This window comes from Falco peregrinus, chromosome W (assembly GCF_023634155.1).
Source record: "Falco peregrinus isolate bFalPer1 chromosome W, bFalPer1.pri, whole genome shotgun sequence".
In the NCBI taxonomy this organism is placed as follows: domain Eukaryota; kingdom Metazoa; phylum Chordata; class Aves; order Falconiformes; family Falconidae; genus Falco; species Falco peregrinus.
The window spans coordinates 24074669-24096426 of record NC_073743.1 but is presented as its reverse complement, the minus strand read 5'-3'; the positions used below and the strand labels follow the sequence as shown (position 1 = coordinate 24096426).

Sequence of the window (21758 nt, the reverse complement as noted above, 5' to 3'; positions counted from 1 at the left end):
TTCCCTCATGCAGCAAACCACACCATTTTAGTGCATTTATAAAGAGACGTTCCAGCGTTGTTCAGCCTGGGGTGCACAAGCAGCTAATGACACAGCTTGTTTCTCCTCTGGTGTGCTGGGGGAGGAAGGAGGAGAGCATCCTCATTAAGACAGATGAAGATGTGTCATTAGCTGCAGGGATTTGCCATCCATCAGCAGTGCCTGCAACCGCAGCTCAGGCACCCTGCTCTGCCAAGAGCCGCTCGGCTCGAGCAGCTGGCTCCCTGCTTCTCCATCAGCTTTGCCGGTGATGAACACAGGGGTGGGATGACCTGGTGGGAAAACAGGAGCTGACTTCATCTCTCACTGTGTCCTTCGTAAGGATGCGCTTGCCAGCCAGCCGCTGCAAAAACACTTCCCCCATCTGTCCAAGTTTAGCAGCTACCCTCTGCAGAGGCGTGAGCCAGCCTGCAGCCTCCCGGCTTTGCTCTTCTCCTCCAGGAGGTCACGGTTTCACAGACCCAACAACTCCTCCGTGCAAACAAGGTACATACACAAGACAGATCTAGGGTCCTATGGTATTCTTTGAAAGTACAGCTGAACAGATAAATATACAGAGATGAATAATACAACATTTAAGTTGTGGATTTTTCACTCCCTATTAATATGAAAAGACTTAATGACAGCCTTGCCATTAAGCTGGAACAAACAAATGTGGACCCAACACAAGGAGGGTGAGCAACAGCAGCAAGTTGTGGCGTCTCAGGAGCCTAACTCCATACTTCAAAGCCTCTCTGTGTTTTGGCTGTGCTAACACATGCTCCCCTGAGCGATGGGAGAATCTCTTATCAAGGTGCACTGGCTTTTAAAGGAAAAAAAAAAAAGCAGCAGAGACACCTGCTGGCACAATGGCAGACCCCTCAAACAACTGCTGGCAATGGCATAACGGGAAAATACTAATGTCTGCTGGGGATGAGGATGCAGATTTAGCCAGAGGATCCCAATATTTTGGGGATTTTCCTGACAAAATATCATTTTCCAGTACCATGCAGGGGTGACCATGGGCAAGGGATGACCTCTCACAGATGTTCCAGGTGGGAAAAGACAGTTCAAAGCCCTCAAAGCACTTCAAGTTTTCCAGATAACCACTGCAATTTTTCAGTTGCAATTACTTCATTTAGAAACAGAATTGAACAAAAGGCATGAAGCATTAGGAAACAGCTGGGCTTTTCTTTTTTCAAGATGATCAGCTCATCAAAGCTTTCGCCCTACCATGTCTCCCTGCAGATGTTTATGAATCTCAGAGGAGCGAGGACACCCACTCCTGCCTGATCCCGGCCCCAGTCCTGCTCCCAAACACCCCCGCAACAGATTATTTTGCTGCACCTCCTCTTTGCCACAAGACCCATGTGCAGACCGATGCCCCGTGCCACCCACTGAGAGCACCACCGGGTCCTTCTAAAGCTGGGGAGACCTGCAGGGACCAGCCAGCTGCATGACAAGGGCTCTGACCTTGCACAGGGATGTCCCAGATAACCAGCCAGTCCCAGTGCTGCTCAGAGAGGGGGAAGATAAAACAAAATCACTATAGATCTGCTCCAAATGCGTTCTTCATGCCAGAATAACACCTCTGTTATAGCCCTTAATCACCAGAGCTGCTCCATTAACCCGGCAGTGGGTTCACAGCCTGGTCCCTCACTCTGCACTCCCCCAAGCATCAGGCATTGCCGGCAGTATGCTCCTGTTCTCTAGCAGAAGTTACCCAGAGCAACGATAGGGAAAATATTAATGCTGAGCTTTGTTTCAGTTTGCAACCATCAATCATTAAAAGTGGAAGAGAATCGCAACATTTCAGGCCAGCACAGATCAGCTATTTGAAGAGGGAACAAGTTAACAGTTAAAGCAAAGATGTATGGACCATATGACAGCAGGGAGAGATATAGGCAGGGCAGGGATACCCTCCGAAGAGCATCTGCCAGCAGTTACCAAGCAGTTTGGCAAACACTGCTTGCTCCTGTAGTTGGAAGCAAAAATAATTACAGCCTCTCTTCAATCCAATGATTATCTAATGCTGGCTTTTGCACGCAAGGATTGAACAGAGAAAGCTGTTCTTGCTATTAGGAAGCAGAGCAATGCACAGCCAGAGATGCCCTGGTCTACAGGCAAAGGAGAGGGGGAAAGAAAAAAAAAAAAAAAAAAAAAAAAGGATGAGAAACATGAGAAACAAGGAGTGAAGGAGAAAAAGAAGGTAAATAAAGCCAGAGGCTCTGTAAGGGCAGCAGGAAAGATCAACCTGTGCAGGAAGGTTACCCCTGCATTGCAACCAGCTACATGGTCGTGGAAAGGGAGCACACATTGCTTATACCCCAAGAAGGCAGCAGGGTGTCTGAGGACCACGAAAAGGTTTGAGGAAAGCTTGGAACCTGAGGTGCAACCAGGGGGCTGCAAGAGGTACACCTGGCGGCAGCAAAACCGGAGGTTTTCTGCAGGAGGGGGCCTGGAAATCAGGACCATGGGTGACAATCAGTTAGCTGAGGGGAATGTGCTCGAGCTTGTAGGTCACGAACCCTGGGCGGACAAGGGGTGTGAATAGATAACAATTAACAGGATGAGTCATGCCGAGAGAGGATAGGGGAGTGGGGGACGGATGGCCCAAGGAGAGGTAACACCTTGCTGTTAATTGATGACTGTAAACACTTACTTAAAGTGTCCTTTGTTTGTAGTTAACCACCAATCAGGGATTGCCTAGTATGTAATGCTTAGCTTAAAGAACCAATCTGTTTAAAGCGTGCGGCTTCTGAAAATATATATAAACTCGTGATTGTGTACAATAAATCGACATCTTGCTTGCATCAAGCAACAGCCTGTCTCTTCATCGCAGCACTTTTCCACTTGGGGTGACTAACCTGAGTTTCCTAAGGCTGCACTGAAGACCTCAGCCACTGCACGGGTCTCCTGGATGTCTGAGGAAGAAAACCCCCCAAATGTAGCAAAAATTTCCTCCTGGCAAAGGGAACTCTGTGAAATAGGGCTTGGGCCAACATGCTTCAACAAGATGCCACATTGGGTTTGAGATCCATCTCTATATCTCGCCTCTCAGCCCCATCACCCAGAGTTCACCACACTTCTCAGCTTTTTAGCACTCCACAGGTGTCACTGAGGCCAGGTAGGCCTGGACAGGATGCAGTGCACACTCCCATGCTGAAGGAAAACAAGTTTTGCCTCATCAGCTTAATTATTAATAATTAGTACAGTTCTAGAAGCAGTGAAAAGTGAAAGGGAAAATGCAATACATGAAACTAAAAGGGAAGAAAGAGCCCTGTTTTATCTCATGAGCAAAGCCCTGGCCTTTGTGGTGCTCCTGGCTATGTCTCAGTCCCTGGCTGAGTGATGACCCTACAGCATCTTCTGTAATTAGAGGGGCCAAGGCAGAATCACTCCTGAAAGGATGGCCCCAGAGGATGGCAAGCCATGCTCCTGTCCTCGCTCTTGTGGCTGGGTCCCTCTCACTGAGCCATCCAGGGAAAAGCTGCCAGTGAATACAGGGAGATGCACCACGGCCAAGGGACACAGCATGCTCCCACGGGACTGAATGCCATCTCTGTTCTTATCTCTGCCTCCTCCGGCCGAGCTAACAGCAAACTCAAGAGACCAGGCTGACCAGCCTTCCCTGAGAGGCTACAGGAGTTATTTTTCCAATGTTCTCCATTACCTACATCAGACATAATTTCTAACTGGTTATTTCCTTAGCAGCACTAAAGAAATGAAATAAAACGTGCACACAACCTGGATGCTGCTCCCAAGTTAAATGAGCAGCTGATGCCTGGAAACTGCAGCAGGGAAACAACCCTCTGCTATTTAAATGTGCATTTTCACTGACTACAGTACTACAGCTAACCAAGGGGGAATTTCAGGATGCCAGCTGCACCATCAGCAATCCCAGTTTTTCCTCTCTTCCTGGTTTTCCAAGTCTATTGTAATGAAAAAGTATTATTTCAGTAGCCTAATGAAAATAGCTGCTGAGACCAACAGCGGTCATAAAACCAGCAATGATGCTATTTGGCTGCAGACAGTGGAAAGCATAGTCTATTTTCATGGAATGATGAACCAGAGTCCCAGGGGTTTTTCAGTCTGGTGAGGCCAGGATCTGCCATCCATTTGAAAAGCTGAATTCAATGGGAGCTTCAGGGCAAACTGCAGCAGAATACAGCCGACAAGTCCTGAAGCACAACAGAGGGTTAGGAGCAGAAAGTAAGAAAATTTGTGGTTACACCAAGACAGCGTGCAGGGAAAATAAGTGTGACTCATTGATATTGGTGGAGTTGCGCCAATCTTTTGCTCATGTGCTCAATAGAAGGTTTTGCTGGGGTGCTGCAATACAGTAAGACACAAAGGGACACTAGTTTTTAGATATTTGAGTGCTAACTCTATTCCCATGCCCTTTCCTACCTCTTACCTATCCTAGTTTAAAGCTAGGAAAGCTTTGGGGTACTTACAGAAAGCACATACCAAAATTCTCTCTGTTGGAAAATTCTCCTGTTCTGCAGACAATAAATCCCATTGATTTAATAAATATGTGTGAGGTCAAAGTCATCAGACCTGCAGCACAGACAGAGGGAAGGGTCAGGAACTCCTGCGATGCCCATGCTCCCACCAGCCTGCCCTCCAGTCACCTAGGCACAGAGGGGTGACCAAGGAAGGGATGTGGTTACTTATAGGGAGAATTATACAATCAAATTCCCAAGAAACACTGTGCATGTAAGAATAATGCGGGAAATGTAGAGACATGTTCCCTCTCTGAAACTGTAAAATATGTTCAGTGTTCATAATTTACCTCTTGCTTACTTTTTCACTGACTGCAGCTACAGCAGCTGCTTCTGCACAGATGCAGAGATTTTATAATTGGGACCCCTTGTGCCATAAAATATAAGGACGATGGAATTAAGTTTTCTTTTATTCTTCCTCTCTCTCTCCCCCATATCACTCTGTGCAAGGAAAACATTTATCCTCACATTGCTGCTGGGATCTGCACTGACCTTTCTGCTCCCTTCACTCCTCCGAAGGTTCAGGGGGGGCTCTGGGTACCCTCACACAGGCTCTCTGCTGCTGTCTCCCAGCAAACTCCCAGCATTTCCCAGCGCAAGACCGGACTGTGACGTTCTGATGAGCTTTCCCTTCTCACCAAACCCGCTCCAAGCACTGGTGATGTCTCTAGCTCAGGGGTCCTCAAACTTTTTAAGCAGGGGGCCGGCATGTGGATGAAGTGGCAGGCAGTCATCTGCGGCTGCTTGGTTTCCCCCCCAACCCCCGGGGGGGGGGGGCCGGGGGGGTGTCTGTAAATACCGGGGGCCGGATTGAGGACCCTGGGGGGCTGTATCCGGCTCGCTGGCTGTAGTTTGAGGACCCCTGCATGAATTCATTAAATCTCAAGTGTCCTAACAAGGTGACCATTATTAACAAAGCACCACAGGTGCTAATTAAAGGAGGATAACAGCCATCTCTCACTTGAACAACTTGTAAAGGGCTGGATCCTGAAAACCATTACACCTCAACAGCCTTTTCAACTGGGCCGAAGATAAAACACTCTGCTACCAAGCAGGAGGGGTCTAGCAGGGGCTTTGCTCATCGGTATGGGCTTAGCTTATTGATTCCCGTATAAGGTAGATCTAGCAGGAGTATGATGAGGTTCATTTTTTCATTCCTTCTCTTCTCCCCAGCATCCTTCCCCCACCCAGCAAAAGCCTTTCAAATGTCCTTTATCTCTGCCTTGCCGCTCCCCATGGCACAGCGGCATCATCCCTACCATGCATGGTGGAAGCCATCTCCCACTCAGAGGAGCCGGGCTGCAGAGACCCTGCAGCGGAGGGTGCAGCAGACCAAGACCAGGGGGCTTGGTGCCTGCTGCTCCTGTGATGGACTCACACGTCTCTTGGAAATCTCTCCAAGCTTTAGTCACAGTAATGGAGTTACTGAAGCAGAGGGAAATATAGGCAAGTCTCCTGTAGCTCTTAGCTTCCAGGCCAGCAACTTCAAGGCTGAAATTTAATTAGTCCTTCCCATCAATAAACATGGGCTCCTGGTGCTCAGTTCTGCAGGAACATCCTGCAGAGAGCCCCGGGGAACATCACTCTTCAGGGTGGAACGCAAGTAAAGGCAATGTCTCTGCTCTTGTCTTGGCAAACAGCCTCTTCCCTTCTGCAGCTCAAACTGTAACTACAGGATCTGGTTCCCTGCTTTGCAACCTCTTGCATCACCCAGGAATACGAAGTTTCTATCACAGCGCTGGGGGGTTCATGCCCTGCCCCTCCCTGAGACCCTCCACACACCCTGACGCCTACAGGCTGCGCTTTGCACTGCCCTCCCAGGAGAAAAAGCACATCAGGAGACCAGATGTGGATCCCAGGGAAACAGGAAAACTGGGGGGCAAGAACCCACCCCAACAAAACCAGTCTGATCTCAGAGGAATGAGCTGATCCCCAAACCTCATGATGAACACAGCCAACAACAGGAACTGTTCAGCCTTTTGGGGCTGCTAAAGAACAAGTGATACTCTTGTGCTGTGTGTCCTCAGCTACCTTGGTGCTGGGGTCTCCAGACACCCCACCCTGGAACCCCAGACAGCATCACAAGCCTATGCACCAACACTGGCAAGTGCTCAGACCTCTCTAAAAACAAGCTGCAGAGAGCTGCTGTTGTGAGCTCCTCTGAGTGAAGCTCTTGCTAATTATCACCAACACAGTCCTCCCCCCTGGCAGAATCAGACCCTCTTACACCAGAGCTGCTTATAGCAAAGAGTCAGACACAACTGCAGTCAAACCAATGAGCACGCTCCAGATTTCTAAACATGAGTTTTATCCACCCAGCTTCACTAGAGGTGCCAACACACAGCACATCAGGTACCTTGGGTGATCTAAGGAACCTGTTTTTCATGAAGAGTTTTTTCCTTTGGAATCTATTGTGCCCTGACAACCCGGCTGTACCAAACAACAGCCATGCAACCAGCTCAGGAGCAAATCGTATACCCGTTTCTCCAAAAACACTACTTATCAGATGCCTTTAATACCAGGAACCAAACAGAAACCCATTGATAAGATGGGCAGAGCTGCCAGCAGCTAGAGGCCAGAAGGCACCAAGTAGCACTGCCCCAGAAGGAAGACAAAATCTCCGTGAGCCTGTGGGAAAAGCCAGAGGGAAAAGGCAAAACCAAAGGGAAACAGCACAAAAATTAACCCGGAGTCCTAGCTTGAATGGTAGTAAAGCACACACAATTTTCCCATGTATACCCCTGGACCGTACATGAGCAGAACAGCATCACCCAGCACAGCAAAGCCACCTCTGCTGCCCAAACCTCTCACAGGAAAATAGGAATTTTCCTCCTTAACAACTAGGGCGCTTGTGGCCAAGCCAATTTACACTAGGAAAAAAAAAAAAAAAAAAAAAAAAAAATCAGACAACATTCATTAGTTCACAGAAAGAACAGAAAACAATTAAGAACTTGCTGACACTCGCAGGGATTTTAAGCTCTGCAGGAAAGCCACCTGTCTGGCCAGGGATTTTGGTAAATCAGCCGTGGCAGGGGGCTGTGAGCAGCTGAACACAGGCAAGACATGGGGAAAGGTCTTGTTTCCCAGCGGTACCCAGCACTTGAAGCTACTCTGGGCTTGACAGTCTACAGCCAGACAGAAACCAGACAGTGCCTTGAACAAACATGGCTCAGTACAGGCGCCCCGCAGCCAACGCACCCTCTCCCACCAGCCTAAGTACATTTATTTGACATGGTATCAAGCTGGAAAAGCCCAGCCCCATCTCTATGAAGGCATCCACCTGTGTCAAGCAGTCCATGATGGACAGACAGACATCATAGCCAGTGCATTTTGCTGCACCTGTAGCCTCGCCTCCATCCTGCTCCCTCCTCAGCCCTAGTCCTGCCAGCTGTGGTTTTCATGCTGCATGAGCTTTTAATGGCTGACAACACATCAATTTAAAACCAGAAGAATTATTTCCGTTACCTAAATAAAGCAATTCCTAGAACGGATGACTCCGAAGCCTCTCCCCTAGCCATAAATCAGAGTGGAAACACAATACCTCATCGGGGCAAATCACTTTGCCCTTTTGGTTTGGCACCTACAGTCTTTTCTTCTAAAGAGACAAGACTACCTGTTCTCTGCTGGCGCTTTGTTGGAGAGCTGGGCCTTTTCTCCCCAGGATACCACAGGTCAGGACTTTGCCTGTGTTATCACCAGAGGGGCTGAACCAAGATAAGCAAAGGCAGGACAGTTATTAAAAAAATAATTAAAAGGATACAGAAACAGCCCTAGAGATTTTTTTTACTGTGACTGAGGAGCCCACACCAGGAATTTGCCCCAAAGGAGGTATGTGCAGCATATGCCAGCATGCAAAGAGATAGAGTGACTTCTTTGACTCTCCCCTACCCCTCCATGGGCTCTGAGAGGTACCTCCGTGAGCAGAGAGCCTGATGTCCTCTGAAAACACTGTGCTGGGATCTTGTAAAAGTGCTTGCACTTGTGTCTCTCAGAGCCTGTCTGTAACCTCCCCTTAATCCTTCTGCTCACTGACAAATCTCATCCAGTTTTTTGGGGGGGACAGGGCTGGACCGCCTGCAGATCTGCACTCAGCTTGGGAAAACAATGAAAACAGGCTTTAAGAAGAGGAAAAAAACCCTGCATTTGCCTGCAGAAACCATTTCATAAAGGTTTCCACCCTCACTCCTCCCCCACTGCAGCCCCGCAGTGATGGCCCCACACTGCTGCAGCCCCAACATAGCAAGAGAGATGCTCCTGCAGCAACAGAGAGAAGAAAGGGGGTAAAACTATGTGGTGCAGACTGGCCTAGCGCCCCAGGCAGAAACACCCCAGATACCTCTCTCCACCCAGGCGGCACCACTGAGGGCTTGGAGGAGCTGTACCTCCAGCCACATGCTCTTGTCTCCATCATCTGAGAGGAGCGAGCAATCAGACATCCATCTACGAACAAACCTCTGGGATGGCAATGGCCCAAACCGATGCTCCCCAAGGTGCTGGGGGCAGCCAGACCAAGAGGCACAGCCACTGAGCACGGCTCAATCAAGTATGCAGAGAACGTGACCTGTAACCCATCATAACCAGCACAGTTAAAACCTCACGGAGAATCAATCATATGTCCAGGAGGCTGTCCAGATGTGGCATTTCACCATAAGCTCTGTGATATTTGGCTAGTGTTGAAGAGTCAGTCCTTGATCCAAGTGCACGGGGGTTTAGGCAGCAATGTCTCCTAGATGTTCACCTTCAAGGGCAGGCTTGAGCTGCACTTCAAGCCCAAACTGCTTCCCCACTCCTACAGACAAGCCCTCATTCATGGCCAGGTTTCTGTGTTGCACACCTCTGCCCCACATTATCTCCAGGCACAATTGGAAAGGGCAGCCCCCACAGCCTGACTCACACATCCAGCCCACCTGCCCCTGTACATCCAATCTGCTTGGGGGAGCAAGGCTGGTCCTTCCCAATGACGGAGACTCTGCATCCCAAACTTCAGCCCCTTCCTTGATCTGACTCCCTAAAGAGCAGGGCCACAAGGTTCCACACCCCCAAAACAATGCCAGAGACCAGGAATCCCACACTAAATTTCACACAGCAAAGCTCTCTCTCTTCCACTCTGGAAAAAAGGTTTCAATGCTTCCCAGTGATTTGGGGAGACCATGGAGCATAGTCATGGGATGTCATCAGTCCGCAAAGCTGAAAGCCAGTGGCAGAAATGTGCCAGCATCATCAAAAATAACGCATAAGATTTTCTAGAGAATTAAAACAAAAATGTTGTAAGTCCTAGTCCTAAAATAGCCCAAGCAAAACCAAAACACACTCCCAGTGAGTTTTAGCCATCCAGATAATAGATGGGGAATAAAAGGCTTTGCTGGACCACTGCTAAAGCTTGCTCTCAGTATAATCACCTACTACTATAATAAGATTACGTGGATTAGCTGTATTTTAAGGGAACATCAATGAACTGGACAGCCTTTCTAGGCAGGCTTTTAGTGCTACACAGAATAATACGAGAAAGACATCAAATCAGGCAGCTATTTTTAGAAAGCATTCCTCTAAATAACCTAGGTGGAGAGAGACAGCAAGGCAACAGAGGTGCATTAATGCAGGCAGTAGCTGAATGAATGAATATTGCAGAGACAAATAGTCTTATCCCTGGTTTCTCTTGGTTGAGTTGCACAAGAAATGAATTGAGCCAGACCCAAGCTTGCATTCCTCCAATGCCATATTGTGAAACAGACTCAAAGGTTGGAGGGAACGAGCAACACAGGACACACACTACTAACAGAGGAAAACATGAGGCCAGGATGATCCTGGATGAATACGCTAGGGTTTGTGCCTGGTGCCCTTGGGGCACCTGTGCTCCCCCACCCCACAGCCCTACAGAGGTGACAAGTCCTAAGTCCTCTTCCCCAGCTGAAGACAGGGCACATATCTGGGAAGGTGTCTCCCAAACAAGACTGAAATTAGGCTTCATCATGGCATCCTTCACCACATGGGATGCAGGAACTGTGTCCCACAGAGAGCGTGGCAGTAGCATGAGGTACAGACAGACAGATGTTTGCTTGGTGCTCAGAGGGATGGATCTGCTTTACAGTCACTGCACTCTTGCTCAGAAAACCCAGCGCTTGCATACTCACTCTCATTTTCTCCTAACTACCCTCAGGATTTAAGAGGAACTCTCAGAGAGGCCATTATTTTCATTGCTTTTTGTCCTTGGAGCTTACTCCTGCAAAAACCCATCCATAGAAGCACTCAAGGCCAGGCTGGATGGGGCTTGGAGGAACCTGGTCTAGCAGAAGCAGAAAGTGTCCTTGCCTGTGGCAGGGGGTTTGAACTGGCTGGGCTTTAAGGTCCCTTCCAACCCAATACATTCTATCATTCTACCAAAATAGCCAGCAACTTCAAAATAAACTGGACACTGCAACGTCCAAAGTCCTTTACACTTCTTTTCCAGGATGGATCCAAGCTGGAGCCTTGGGGACTGACGCCCAGACATTTTTCTCCACATGTTCTATCCAGCTGCATCTCCATGCCTCTCTCTCATCGCGACTGTGAATAAAACCCAGTTAGGGATTAAGCATCAGAGCAGCACAGCAAAAGGATGACCCCTACCCCAGGCAGCTCACAGTCTGGGATCTTTAGCTCCCACCCTGGTGAAGCAACAAAAATAACCCATTAAAAAGTCACTTTAATTGCCTTGCCAACGGTTTGCACAAACCCCAGCTAATGCTTGAGGTTAAAAACGAATTAAGCTTTAGATAGCAAATTTCTCTTCCATTCCTCCCACTTTTACCCTTAAATTTTAACAGAGTTGTAGTGAGTGGGGAAACAAGTCCAGCCAGTCCTCCAGCCCTTGTACCCAGCTCTCTGCAACAAGGATCAGGCTCAGTTGTGCTGGGTTCACTCCACCACAGGCTCCCATTACCAGGCAACCAGTCTGTTTTGGGACATACCACCCCAGCTGCTACCTAGATGTAATTAAGACAGTTACAAAGTTGATATTCTTCATGCCAGAAGGAGTCTTAACCAGAATGAGAAAATTGAGAGGGTGCAACCATGCACCAGAGCCCTCCAGAGCCCCGGGAAGATCTGCTCCATCCCACATGGGGCTTATGCTCCTCAGACACTACTTCGTGTCCAAGTTGACCACCACTCAGAAGAAGAAATGTTCCACCACAACATTTTTGTTGGAAAAAAAATAAATAAAAGAAGATGTAAACAGGAGGTGAACATATGTAGCAAAACCCAAACAGCACCTCACAGGAGCACAAGTGGAGCATTGCCTGCTTGCTGCCTGGCTATCACTGCCTGCTACATGAGGATCATCTGAATTGGGCACAATCTTGCTCCCCATCAAGACCTGGGTGCCCAGAAGGGAGGAGATGGAGTAAGACAGCAGCTCCACAGCAAAACTGGGAGGCTGCTGAAAGTTTGGCCTGGTTTGTGCTGTTTTCAAATCTGATGCTTTAAACGCAGGGCTAGAGCATCAGCCTGCCCTATGCTTCGTTGAGAGCAATGCAATTAAGGTCCTCTGCACCAGCTGGGGCTCTAGACCCCCCAGTGCCCAGCACTTATCAAATATTGCTCTGAAACATCCCTTCTGCTCTACACAGGGCCATAAAAGAGTGATCAGGATGGAGCAATTTCACAGCCTTAATCCATTTCTTCACTTTTGGCTCCAGTGGGCGGTGAGATACCCATTTTGCAAAAGGAACCATGCCAAGAAAACCTCACTGAGTGGTTTGGTTTGCAAGACTTGAGCCTCAGAGATTTACTTTTTTTTTTTCCCCCCTTTCAATATCTATTGCTCAAAAAATGCTTTCTAAAGTATTTTGCAGATCTTACAGTACTTTGCTGGGATGAAGGAAAGCTGACAAACATTATGGCAATAAAGATTATTTTTTCTGCCTGAGTAATAGCAGGCACATGAGATTTATTCAGATAAAAGAGGCCAGCATTAAGAGATGAGCTTAGATTCCAGGATGCTGGTCCAAATCATTGGGAGATCTGGTGAATTCATGGGGGACAGGCATCCCGCATCCCCAGCAGGGGATGTCCTGCATTAAAAGCCACATCCCCATACCCTTCCTAGGGTATGCAGGACTAACTGTCCTCCTCAGTCTCACTGGACTGGTGAAATGAAGCAGGTGAGATGAGCAGAGTACTAACCCATGCTCCTCTGTAGGGAAAAAAGTTTTCCAAACTTTGCCATGACTGTTTTTCCCTAGCTGTTCAGCTACTGCGTTAATCCTGTGACTGCTCCTGGGATCTGCTGAAACACACAACTTTTTCATGTAACATCTTTTCAGTATTTCCTTCAAACACCTTCCCTTTTTCCAAAACACACTATGCCCATTTTGCTGCATTTGAAGAGCAAGCGGCAATTAGCTTTCCAGTTCAGAGATGTATTATTTTTTTTAATCCTTAGACTAATCTTTCTAACTGATAAGATCATGGCATTTCTAATGACTTAAGGAGACAAAGACTGTAAAAGCCTTTCCTGAAAACAGAATTGCCTCAGTGCTCTCTAAACATACAAGATAATGAAGCCCTTCAAGTGCCGTGATCAGACTCCTTTAGCAGCACTAATCGGGCTGGTATAACAATCTTGCTTGTCTCTTCCATCCTCACCCAGTTCAGCAAAATGCTCTCTGCAGCATTTACACTTTGTTAATCAGTTGGTATTTAGCAGAAATCTGAGGTCGCTTGTGCTGAGCTGAGCTGTTCTGCCTGCTCACCTACTTTAGTGTCAGGGGATGCAGCAATGCAACTGAAACCTTAGGCAAAACCCAGTGCCAAAGGGGCACGCAGATGGCATGGGCACCTGTTGTGCCTAAAATCAAGCAGGTATTTTGGGAACAGATGCAGCCACCTCGTTACTCTCAGAATTTATTGCTTTTTGAATGAGCCCCTGTCTAATAACAACAGCAGATAAGACTCAGGTGAAGCTTGAATGTGAGACAAGACAGAGTCAGTAATTGTCACAGCACTCTCCAAACTATCAAGCTGCAACAAGGTCTTTTACCATCACATACCAACACACTCTTCATGCCAGTCCCTCTGCTGCCTTCTCCTAGTCTCTCCTCATTCAGGGCGCGTGTTCTCTCCCTTCTCTTGCTTCTTCCCCAGCTGCTGTCTCTTCACTGGCTCTCAACCACTTAACAGAACCAGCCACAGCTGCACCTTATCTACATCAGCCAACCCACTGCCCCTGAAGCCAGCCCACAGTTGTATATTATCAATGCTAATTAACCCAGCTTCATTCCACTACAAGTGATATCAAGCACTGCTATTGTTCGGCAAACATAAAGTCCATCAAGATGCCCTTTGATATTTCCTTGCTCCTTATTCATGCGAGAAAGGAGATGACTCAGCAATGATACTGTGTGTATCGCTATCCCTTCACAGCCACCGGTTTCGACTCAAGCTTTATTTTCCTAAAAGAGAGTTTCATCAAACCACATGTCCTTGTTCACCTCTGCTACCAGACAACCCAAACCTGACCTCAGGTATAAAGCAAACACAGGGGGGAGAAATGCACGCATGAAATTTCATCTTTACATTACAAAGTGTCTCACTGAAGTTTAGCAAATGGTGGTACAGGCATGCAAGAGCAAGGAATATGTGCCAGCTGCTGTTGCTAGCACAGCTGTATGCACATCTGCCCCCAGTCCTGCAGCATCCCCTTCGACCTAGCAGCAACTCCAGGAGCTGCAAGACCTGCTCCTCTCCACCCCACAAGCACTTCTGCTTTATGAGGTTCCCTTTTTGGCTTCCCCTACCAGCTCCCTGGCCACCCGTTCCTGCTCCCAGCTTTCCTCAGCAAGACAAGCCTCACCTACCTTCCCAGAAACAGCAGCAGTCTGCTCCATGCTTGCTGCCCTACTAAAAGCACATAATTATTTCTAATTTATAGCATTTCTGTACTTCTGGCCATGCTCAGTCTGGGAGATACGTGGAAGGAAACTAAGGCTGGCCTGCTTGTTTGAAGCTCTGGGGAAAGGCTTTTCTGAGGTTGATAAAAACCTCGAATTAAACAAAAAACAAACAAGGAAAAACCAGAATTCCCAGAGAGAAAAAGAAATGTCACTCTTAACAGAAATTATCTGAAATGCTCTGCTGATCAGATTCATTGCTTGTAGAAGAGACAAACCAGTTGCAACGTTTCAAACTACAATACTAACAGAAATGCAAAGAAACAACTTTTCCCCTGCCTCCTTCCCATTCTCCTTGACCTCATTTTAATTGGAAATGGTCCCCACTGAATTGGATCCTGAGAAGCCCAGCACCTACCCTCTGTCCTTGAAGTCATTTTAAGCCAGAACCAATTTCCATATTCACATTTCCAGCCCTGCCTCTTCACAGCAGTGGAGGGTTTAATTTCCCTTTACCCAAAGGCACTTTCTAATAGTTCAAAACTTTCCATATTTCACAGGACAGGGCAGAGAGAGTTAATGGAGCACACAGCCCCAGTGAGGGCCTGGGTACAAACGGGGCTGTGATGGCAGACATGGAACAATATTCCACCTTGATTGCAAACATGATCCATCCTGCGTTTTCTTCTGCCTCCTCTCCTCCATAAACCCCCAGACCTCAGGAGCACATGGTTTGGGGCTGGCAATACCCCCAGCTCCTTCCAGAGGGACCAGCAGCATCACAACAGCCACAGAAGTGAGAGATGGGGAAGGGGCAACAACTCCTTGCAGAAAGGCTCATGCCTCCATAGCAGATATGCTGCATTCCCCTGGCCCTACTTCACTTACACATAGGGACAAGCCTCTCCCAGGGTCCAGAAATGATCTGCAGAGTTTCTTTTAGGAAGGGATTTCAGGAGGGCGGCTTAGGAAGCCTCCAGAAGGAAACAACCTGTACTCTGAAACATGAAATTTGATTAGGCTTATCTTAGTTTACACAGCAAATTGTTGCAGGTGTATCAGTTACCATGTAATTAATACTGTTGTAAAATCAGGTGTAGCCAAGCACTGAGTTGTACAAACAATCTGAGCAGTTGGGACAGATGGACACTAACGGGTATTGGCCTGGGGAGGTTGTTTGCTCTTCCCTGAATCTGGAGGGATCCTAACATCAAGCTGAGACACAGCCAACCCACTTCCCTAGGATATCGCGCAGTCAGAAAGTCTTCCATTGCTCAGCCTGGGAGTAAGATAACAGCTCAAGATAGCTGAGGGTAACTTTTTATCTGTGGCAGGTCATAGCCAGTGAGGAAGGCACCAAGGATGCAAGAGCAGAATGCAGGTTTCCCCCTGCACACAGAAAATCCACACTGGGTCTCAGGAGGGGACCGCTCTCCTCACCGCAGAGCAGCTGTGCAGCCAGAAAAATGCATGAGCACCCCTGCAAGTGACCCAACAGACACATACATACCTGGGCACTGCTTCTCACACCACCCAGGAACACTCGCATCAGTGCTCTGGAAAGCTTCTTCCTCAAGTTCCCCTGCTCCTTGTCTTCCTCCCAGGAATGCCCCGAGGATAAGCGCACCAACAGCCATGTAGCTCTGGGCTGCTGCAGCGGCATGGGCTGGCCAGCTTCCTACAGAGATAACTGTTGTGTATAATATAGAAACTGAGCTGCTTGTTCCAAGCACAACCACTCCGACTGCTTTTTAAAGAAAGGCTTAGCTCGGATGCAAAGTGCTGCAGGAACAAACAGCGCTAATTCCCCCTGCAGCCTCCAAGCCAGTCCCACACCTTGTCCCACTCCTGATCCAACTCCAGGGACTGGGAGTGACCACAAGGCCATCCTGGCACCTTTCAGCAGAGCCGAAATCAGCTCCTGTAAATCCTCACATGCAATTCTGCCTGGAAAGCCTTTGAAGTGGATCACTGCTTAACCCTGCCCTAGCACTGATCATGGGAAACACACAGCGACTTCCCAGTGCCAAGCCTGGGCTGCACCAGTCGGGATCATGCCTGCCTGGGAAGCACAGCTGGTGAGGTCTGAAAGGCGCGGCAGTCATCTAGGAGAGGAGTATGAAGACATCAAGGCACAAAAGAAGAGATTCAGTGCTTAAACATGCCAAAATAATTCAAACCATATGAAGTACATTATGTTCTTCTGCAGTGGTATCAAAGCCACTTGAAGACCATTTGCCGTGTGTTTGTGGGCAACAAGCACCAAATTTCACTCTCTTCTATGCATTCAGCTGAAATGGTACAAGGAAGACATCTTGCCGCTATTCACCACATACATACACCCAGAGAGGCAAATAAAATACCGCAGACAACTAATGAATAATCAATACCAAACCCAAGGAACACACCGGTAAGTCTTTTGAATGAGAAGCCACTGCTGGCACATGGAAGAGCTCATGTTTCAGTGTTAATTGCCAAACGAGCAGCAGATCTACATGACAAGGATGAAGCCCAAATGAACTGCCATGTCTAATGCAAGTCCTCTTCCATTATAGCTTCTTTCTGTTTCTGTGCTAGTTACAGAAACTACAAGCCCAAAATAATGGCAGCAGTGTCTAAATTTAAAAGGGCAAGTTTTACAAAGCCAAAAGCAATTGTTAGCATTGCTGAGAATATGTGACTCCCTTAAAGCACTTACCAAAAACCCCAAAAGTTACAAACCCAGAAAAGCAGCAAGAGTGAAATAATGAAAAAACCCCAACATCCTAGTAAAAACAATATGTGGAAACTGCATGGAAACATGATCTTTCTAAAAGGCACAGAAAAAGAAGACAGAAAAGAAATGGCGCTGAAAAAGAAATGTCCAACATCAGTGACTGATGAGGACCTCTAAAGGAATCCATTAATCCATCTTAACAGCTAACAGAATTAATTGTAAAGTAAGTCACTTTTAAAGCATGCTAGGAATAGAGAATTAGTTAGCTGCTAGATTCACTAATAAGCACCACCAGTATAATTGGAGGCGAATACTGTGCTGCCAATGGAATGCTAAAAGGGTTACCAAGAGGACAAGAAAAATACAAGTCTACAGATTAACCATGTGCACCCCATTGTGCAAAAGCAGGGTCTTTCCCAACAACTTCCTCTATAACCTGCCTTAAAACCCCTTAATGACAGAGCCTTCAGTATTGCCAGGGATCTGCTAAAAGAAATCATTTAAAAATCAACCGGTGAAACACAGGGAAACTTTGTGTAGTCACAGTATTTTAAGAAAGGATGAAAGGTGAAAGGCAGGAGCAGCAGGCAACCCCTGAGGTCAGCTCCAGCTAGAACAGTGGGACAGAAACTTCAGATAACTACACAAACTGGAGACTAAAAATACAATTCCAATCAGCCAGCTGAGTTTCCTGGAATTAGATCTATTTAAAAGACTTTTTTTGAGCGCTAACAGTGCTGCATGACGCAGGCAACTGCCTCGACACAGCATTTGCCCATATTTCTCCAAAGCACATAATATTTTGAGGATGAATCTCACACCAGGTGTAACCAACTCCACACAAATTAGGTGTGTGCTGATACACTCCCAGCATGGCTGCTGATGGGGTGAGACCAGTGAGGGAAGCCAACAGCCAAGCATGGTCCTCAGGGATTTTTGTTGCTGCTCAGTCTCATCTGTGATTCCTTCTGGGGGATTATATTAGATATAAACCTGTAACACAAAAAAAAGCCAGTAACTAATGGATGGTTGGTTGATGACACAGAGACCCAAATCACCTTGGTGGAGGTCACAGTCCAACAGATCATATTTTTGTGTGGCAAAGTAACAAGGCCAGAAAAAGAGATCTCTGCCCGAGCCAGAAAGGGATTTGGGATGAGTGCGGGGCACCTCTTCTGCATATGCCGTCAGAGCAAAAGGAGGTGATCCTTGAAGGCACAACAGGAAACACATCCATTAGAAGCTGGAAAGCAAGCTCACACCAACACATGGCATTATCAAGGTCACAGCTGCATCCAGTCCGGCTCCCAGGCAACACAGTCACACCAGTGAAGTCCCAAGGGTAGCCACAAAAACCACACAAGATGGAGTCTCTCAGCACAAGGTTATAGCATCTTCAGATTCCAGAGAAGCAGGTGAAAAGGTGACCCGATCACTGCGGACAAGGAGCTGGGAGTGACAAGTCACCTTTGTGACAAGGGCACGACAACATCCCCCTGCTGCAAGTCGAAGCCAGGTAAGTTCAACCTTGAAATGAGATAGCATCTCCCCAGATCGAGAGCAATTAAATGTTGGCACAAGGTTTGGGAGCAAGGGGTGGGGAGGGGGAGGCTCACCATTGCTTAGAGCCATTAAAATAAAATTAACAGGCTGGTTTTTAACCCAGCTTTCTGTGTCTGCAGGAGGATGAGCTGCAAACGCTTCCCTGCAGTTACATTTCTGCAACACCTCCCACCTGGGGACATGGAAAGTTTCAGAAGCATTATTTATGCCTCAGAAAAAGGCCTGAGTGGTAGGAGAACAACAGGGTCGTGCTAAAAAAAGGAAAGATCAAGACCAAACAACTAAAACCCAAGGTTTGCAAGCACTGGGTTAGATTAATCTCATTTAAATTTAGTCCTCACTCAGACATCCAAGTCAGAACCAGCACCCTGGAAGGCGTTTGCCTGCTCTGCGCCTGAGATTTACCACAGGGAGAAACAAATCCTGTTCAGGAGGTGCCCACCCCCTCCATTGGGGGGAGGGGGGGGAAGCTCAGACCAGACCCTTTTAGACACCCAATCAAAGGCAAACGAATTGCACCCACCAAAACAGCTTCAACTGCAAGCGAGCTGCCTCTCACCACCTGGAAAATCAAGAGGTCATTTTGGCTGGTAATGCCAATTTTGGTGATTTTGCCTTGCTGAGTTGCGCAGCACCCAGGAGAAGTACCCAGAAGCAGGATGAGAAGCTACTCCAGCACCTGGAAGCAGGTCTTCACATCTCTGGTCTAGATATGAAGAAGAGATAAACAGAGACCATCCACATGAAGCACTTGGCCTGGAGAGCTTGAGGCTGGCCAGGATGCTCGCAGCCTAGCATCCTTCTTTCAGAACACGGGTTATTTGATTGGGATTTCAGACCTTATTGGTCCTCATTGGGAGGCTGGGCTCAGCTTGAGGAGCGAAAGGACTGTGGTGAGCCTGACTTTTCTGTGCTTTGGCTCCAAGGTCAGGCAGAGGCTCATGGTGGTGATTCTCTCAAGCACAAGGGAAATCGATGGTACGTCAGTTATCATTGTCCCTTTACCCTGTCCTCTTTTGAAGAGAGGGAGGATGCTGATGCTCACCTGCTGGGTACGAAATTTATCCTGGAAATATCACATGCAACTCCAGCCCAGGCTCCTGTAATAGCCTCACTATGGTCCTGGTTGCTCTTCCCCTGCAATCCTTCACTCACACATCTCTACAGGACTATTTGTCACCTTCAACCTGATGGACATCTGTCCATCCAAAAAGAGGAAAGTGCACTGCAAATCCAACTCTCAGTTGCATCCCTTGCTCACATCCAAGGTGGTGAAAAAGATGTCACCATCCCCAGGCCTCGTCCTGCAGGAGGCTGGGCTCCTAATGCAGACTGGGAGAGGGAAAAGCACTCTGCATTTCCTGGGAAGTTGCCAACACCAGGTAGGATTAGACGTGCCAAATTAACAGCGAGGAGCAGGCAACACAGAGCTGAACGCAGGGACTGAAACCCCCTCAGCAAGCAGCCAAGCGTACGTCCAAAACCAAGCCAGCTGCTTCCAACTCCAGCAGCGTCACCCCTCCTCCCCCCGGCATACAGAAGAGACACATGTAGCACAAGTACCCAAACACTTCCAGCACCCCAAAAAGGCTGAGCACCCCAAACCCCGGGGGCCCCCTCTCCCCCAACCCACCCCATGTCTGGAGGATGCGGCTGGGTGAAGCGTTGTGCAGGGACAGCCCATCAGAGCTGCGGGGACAGCAGGGTCGGGGCTTTTCCCCCTCCTTTCTGGTACTCACATCTCTGCCTGGGATGCACCTTCCCGAGGCACCGTGCCGCCCGACGCAGCAGCCAAAACCACGTTCGCCACACATGGAGCAGGTTTAACACCATTAAAGCCTGGCCCATGGCCACCGGCCACTTCCAGCGCCTGGCTCTCAGACCTGACGGTCTGGCTCAGGCGGAGTAAATCCCAGCCGGCGAGCAGAGGCAGCAGCAGGTTTCCCTCCCCCCGCACCGGGAAGGGGCCGGGACACACCAGGGATGCCGGCACCGGCTGGGCTCTGCGCCCATGTAGCCGTGCGAGCCCCTCGGTCCGTGCGTGTGTACCATAAAGCACGGATACACACGTAAAGCGCGTGTAAACCCGGAGAGAGGCAAACGGCTCTGTATCCCCCTACCCTCCGGCGGCGCACCGGCGCTGCCGGCGGCTGCTAGCCCGCCGCTCTGAGGCAACGGGGTCTCAGGGCAGGCCCGGCGCTGGCAGCGGGGCCAGGCCCCGCGAGAGAACGAGGCGGCCCCGCCGGGCGCTGGCAGGGACAGCTCCCCCCGGGCGGGTGCCACGGGCTCCCCACTGCCGATCCCCAGCTCCGGTGCCGCATAGGGCAGAAGCGGGAGCCCGGGCAAGGGGACGCGCTGGCCAAGCCCCGCCGGGGCAGCCGGCCGGTTCCCCCCGCCGAAACTCCTCACTGCCGGCGGGCTCAGCCCGCAGCACCGGCTAGGCACGGGAGAAGCGGGAGCAACACCCAGGTGCAACGGGGACAAGGGGAACGGTGGGGCGCCGCACTTACCAGGGCCGCGCCGCTCCGCCATAGCCCAGCCCGGCGTACCGGCACCGCGCGCCCTCCTCCGCCGCTGACGTCACCCACCAGCCTCAGCCGCCGCGCGGGGGCCACGTACCGGGGGAGGGGCAGGGGCGGGGCCGAGCCCCGGCGGGAGGCCGGCGGGGACCTGGTGTCCCCTCGGTGTCCCCGGCAGGAGCTGCCTCAGGGGACTCAATCCCCCCGGCTACCCCCGTGTTGTCCCGATGCGGAGCCCTGAGGGGATCCGGTCTACGCGGCTACCTCCGCTGTCCCCGGGAGGAAACCCCGGCAGGAGCCGCCTGAGGGGACCCGGTCCCCGCGGCTGCCCCCGCCTGACTCTCAGACCTGAGGGTCTAGCTCAGGTGGAGTAAATCCCAGCCGGCGAGCAGAGGCAGCCCGCCCCGGCGCGGGTTTCCCTCCCCCCGCACCGGGAAGGGGCCGGGACACACCAGGGATGCCGGCACCGGCTGGGCTCTGCGCCCACGTAGCCGTGCGAGCCCCTCGGTCCGTGCGTGTGTACCATAAAGCACGGATACACACGTAAAGCACGTGTAAACCCGGAGAG

The 21758-nt window shown here is 49.4% G+C and overlaps 1 protein-coding gene across 8 annotated transcripts in view; it reads right to left on the bottom strand.

The window, feature by feature from the left end:
- Positions 1-21278, bottom strand: part of LOC129783148 (mitogen-activated protein kinase 4-like) — a 47193-nt gene extending 25915 nt beyond the window's left edge. For 7 of the 8 annotated variants that reach the window (XR_008745133.1, XM_055792960.1, XM_055792966.1 and 4 more), the window contains exon 1: positions 21182-21278. The gene's annotated coding sequence lies outside the window, so the exon portion shown is untranslated. Of the gene's footprint in view, positions 1-20410; positions 20491-21181 lie in introns of those variants that run through there. The other variant, XM_055792961.1, reaches the window with a different exon arrangement.
- Between the last annotated feature and the right edge of the window lie 480 nt (positions 21279-21758).